Source organism: Petaurus breviceps, unplaced genomic scaffold, assembly GCF_028583685.1.
Source record: "Petaurus breviceps papuanus isolate PSGF00001 unplaced genomic scaffold, PetGlider_PUasm1.0 189, whole genome shotgun sequence".
Lineage (NCBI taxonomy): Eukaryota > Metazoa > Chordata > Mammalia > Diprotodontia > Petauridae > Petaurus > Petaurus breviceps.
In genome coordinates, this window is record NW_027185809.1 from 14,325,940 (window position 1) to 14,331,017 (window position 5,078).

Here is a 5,078-nt window from a genome sequence, read left to right on the forward strand (position 1 = left end):
CTGACTCCAAATCCAAGGCTATTAATACTTACCATACATGTTATATACAGAGCATCTACTGTATCTTACCTCTATGGGTATGTGTCCTTCTGGCCCTTGGGAGCTATGAGTTTGGTGGTTAAACCACAAAAACCTTTAGAGCTAGGAGAAGGGTAGGAACTGGCCCTATGATTTATTGGTATGGGGACTCCCAAGAGAGGAAGCTCCCTCCTCTAATGCAAGGCAGTGCTTTCACTTCAACTTAGAGTCTTAAGAGAATTGCCCAGACCACTGAGTGGTTAAGGGACTTGCCCAGGGTCATATGGTCAGATGTCAGAGGCAGGATTGGAACCCAGGACTTCTGGCTTCAAGGCCAGTTCCCTATCCATTCCACTATGTTTCTTCTGCAGGATATTTATTCATTTATTTTGGATGGGGGAAGGCAAGGCAATTGGGATTGACTTGCCCAAGGTCATGCAGCTAGTAAGCGTCAAGTGTCTGAGGCTGGATTTGAACTCAGCTCCTCCTGAGCCAGTGCTCTTATTCACTGTGTCACCTAGTTGCCCCTCAGGGGAGGATTTTTTTAAATTAAAAATTAATTTATTAAGTACCTTTATTATTTATTAAGAGGCCTTGGTACAGATTGAAGAACACTGGATTTGGTGTCAGAAAACTGGGTTCAAGTTCTGGATGTCCTACTTAGTAACAATGTCACTGTGGGCAAGTCATTTCTTGGGTTTCCTTAGCTATGAAAGGCAGGTGTTGGGCTAGCTCTTAAGTCCATTTCAGATCTAAAATTACAATCATGTGATGTATTTTGTGCAGAACAAGATGATATCCTACACACTGGAGTAGATACATAAGCCAATTATATTCAATTTCTTTCAATTCAGCAATTTTAAAGTACCCACTATGTGAGAGTTACTGTGCTGGACAAAATGAAGATAGTCCCCACCTTCAAGAAGCTAACATTCTACTAACTACATACTACAACAGGAACATAATGAAGGAGGCATAAAGTAAAGACAGGAAATGTTGGTGTAAAACTATTTGTGTACCAACTGGGGCAGCAGGGGAAGGGAAGGAACAGGAAAGAAGTGGCTATTGAGGAGAGTTAGGCGTTCCAGGAGTCCTAGCTGAGGACGGAGAGCCTTCCAGATGTGAGGGAAAGTGTGTGCAAAGGCAGTGCGGGGAGAAAGCAATTCAGTTTGGCTGGAATTAGAGTGCTTAAAGGAGAGGGAATGTGATGTCAGCCTAGAAATACAGATCAGAGTATGATTGTGAAGGCCTTTGTGTGCCAAACAGAAGTTTGCCTTGTATCCTACAGTCCCTGGGGAGCTACTGAAGCTTCTTGTGTAGGAAAATGATGAAGTTAGATCCATGTTTTAAAAATGTCAATTTGGCAACTGGGTGGAGGGATGAGATATTGGAGGTAGGGAGACCAGTTAGGAGGCTCTTACCATAATCTATCCAAAACCTGATGAGGCCTTGAACTAGGGTGGTAGTCATGGAGAAAAGTATATTTGAGAAAGTGAGAATCAGCAAGACTTGTCAAGTAAAGGGGTTTGGGGGTAGAGGTAGGGGATGGAGTGAGAGTAAAGAGAGAAAGATGATTCCTAGGTTGTAAACCTGAGTCACCAAAAGGGTGATGGTGCCCTCAACAGAAATAGGAAAGGAAGGAAGAAAAGGTAGGTTTTGGGGGGGAAGTATTAGTTCTATTCTAGATGTATTGAGTTTGAGATGCCAATAGAACATCTAGTTAGAGATGTCCAGCAGGCAGGTGGAGATATGGGACTAGAGCTCACGAAAGAGATCATAAGATGCAGAACAGTCTTCCGTAGGACTGGAAAACATTTGACAAACACCCTGCATAGAAACCTTTCATGTAGTTTTGGACAACCAGTAAGCTACCACATAGAGTTCTATGGGTTAAATGATCCAGTCCTTAAAATTCTTTCCCCTAACGCCTATTTTCCATTCCATTTACATTACTTGGAAACCTTTCCAGTTTCCTCACATTTTTTCTTTAAAAGAAAAAGAGTTTGTTTTATTTTTTTAATTAACCAAAAAGCTATTTTCTACATCTCTCACCTCCCATTCACCCCTTGAAAAATAAGAAAAACAAACCCATTGTAACAAATATGCATAGTCAATCAAAACAAAGCTACACATTAGCCCAGTGGAGCAAAATATATGGGTCAGTTCCTCGATCCTTCCCTTATGGAAGGAGGTTGGGTAGCATGTTTTATCATCAGTGCTGTGAAATCATGTTTGATCACGGCACGGATCAGAATTCACAAGTCATTCAAAGTTTTGAATATTTTCTAAAGTGTGATGGACAAAGCAGACCCAGTGCCCAAACCAAAGGTGATACTGACGCAGAACAGGGGCCAGTCCCCGGCAAGTACTTGGCATCAAGGGTAGTATAGTCAGTGACTGGAGGAGAGAGTGTGCAATTTTGCACAGCTCTGCTTCACTTAAAAACAATCCACGTGCAAGACAAGACATCACCATCATGACATTATTGGTCCTCTAAGAGAACAAAAGGCCACCACCATCACCACCAACCCCAACAAGGAGGGATCCTAAAAGTGACCATTGGGGGGCAGTTGAGAAGCAGAGACGGTTGCAAAGCAACTGCCTGAATTGACAAAGAGACAGCTAACAGAATGCAAGGACTTCTTGGCGGGGCAGTGAAGAGAGTGTTAGGCCTGGAGTCAGGAAGACCTGAGTTTTTATCTGGTCTCAGACACTTATTAGTTGTGTGATCTTGGGCAAGTCATTTAACCCTATTTGCCTCAGTTTCCTCATCTGTTAAGAAAAAAAAATTGGAGGGGCGCCTAGGTGGCACAGTGAATAGAGCACCAACCCTGGAGGACCTGAGTTCAAATGCGGCCTCAGACACTTAACACAAAATTGGCCTGTGACCTTGGGCAAGTCACTTAACCCCAGTTGCCCCTCCCCCAAAAAAAGAAAGTGGAGAAGGAAAAGGCAAACTGCTCTAGTTTCTTTGCCAAGAAAACCCCACGGATCATGAAAAATTGGACTTGACAGAAATGACAGAATAATAACAACAAAAAGAATGAAAAATGCTTGGGATCTCTTGCTTGGCACAGGAAAGAGGTTAATGTCTGGATCTGATTAGATCCAGCCATGGACAACACAAAGCTATAATTCAGAGGAACGAGTCAGAAATCATCACCCTGAGATTTCAGTTTAGGAGAGGGAGAAGGGCACCTCAAGGGAATGTTCCTAAATCTCAGGTTTAGTAACACATACATTAACAGAGGGGTCAAAAGCCGACCATGAGCTGTGAAAACCAGAAACAAAGCCAAGATCAAATCAAGGACAATATAGCTAGCACATTAACATTCTATAACAGGGAACAGAGCAAGCAGTCATGGAAAATTACTTCAGTAAGAACTAAAGTGACTGTCTCTTTCTGAGGAAGAGTCTGGAAGAGAAAGATTGGATAAAGATAGATTTGGGATTCATCTGCATCGAGCCGGTAGATGAACCCAAGGAAATTGTAAAGAGAATAGAAGAGGGTCCAAGACAGAGCTGTTGGGTACACCCATGCATAGCAATTGGAACACAGGCATCCAGAAAAGGAAATTAGGGAAACATGTAGGTAGATGTCCAGTAGAAAACTGTATCATGAAGCAAAGGAAGGAGAGAGTATTTAGGAAAGATTGTCCATTAGTATCCAAAGCTACAGAGAAGAAGAAAAGGTGAAGATTGAGAAAAGTCCTTTGGTTTTAGAAATGAAGAGAACATTGGTGACCATGGAGAGGCTGATTTCAATTCGATGGTAGGGAATGGAATTCATAATGGAAGTCACGTCTCAAAAGGGTGAAAAGTAGGTGGCACATAAGACAATAGAAGCAGAGCGTAGCCAACTTTTTCTAGTAGTTTGGCTGAGGAAAATATAAGTGGTGTAGGATGATACCTTGAAAGGGTAATAGAGACAAATGAAAGGGGTTTTGTTTTTTTTAGGATGGGGAAGATATGGTCATGTTTTTTGGCAGTAGAGAAGGAGACGGTGGATTGAGATTCGGAAGAGCAAGGGGTTGATTGAATAAATAACAATGGTAATAGCAAACATTTAGATAGCACTTTAAGGTTTATAAAGTGCTTTGCATTATTTTATTTCATATGACAACTATTCTGGGGGTAGATGTGATCATTATCCCCATTTTATAAATGAAGAAACTGAAGCTGAAAGAAACGCAGGGATTTGCCAAGTGTCTGAGGCAGGATTTGACTCCACGTCTTCCTAACTCAAGGCTAGTACTGCATCCATTAAGATACAACAGTTATATAAGTGTTTTTTCTCTTCTTTTTCTCCTTCTTCTTCCTCTTCTCTTTATCCTCCTTTCCCTTCTTCTTCTCCTCCTGCTCCTCCTCCTCCTCCATCTCTTTTTCTTCCTTCTTCACATCTCTAGCGTATTCTAATGAAAAAACAAACTGACCAATGGCCAAACTGGAGTTTGAATTTGGGTCATCTGACTTCTGTGGAGGAAATGGTACTGGAGATGGCCTGAAGCAGTTCTGTTTATGGTCAATAGATGGCAGCATTAAACCATAATTTACATCTAGGTCCAGTTCCCAGCAAGAAACCTGCCACCTTTTTTGTAAGACAGCAAAGCTAGGTGGCACAGTGAATAGAGGTCGGGGACTGGAGTCAGGAAGACCTGACATCAAATCCAGCCTCAGTTTAGCTATTTGACCCTGGGCAAGTCTCTGAAACCCTGTTTGCTTCAGCTTCCTCATCTGTGAAAAGAAATAGCAAGTCACTCTAATATTTTTGACAAGAAAAACCTAAATAAGTTCACAAAGAGTCAGATATGACTGAACACAAAGTTTTTAATTCTGTAATATCTTGAGTACAAATCCAGGAGTCACTTCTCATCTTAGGAATTTAAGAAAACCTGAGGCATTGATACATACAAGTACTAAGACGTCACTAAGGCAAAACAGAGGGACATCCTCTTTCCCTGTCTTGTTTCCCAGCTCCTCAAGAGTCATATTGACATTTTGTGACTACTTTTCCTTCTTGAGTTTTCTCTTGATATTCACTTTAGCAAGATTTTAGCTGA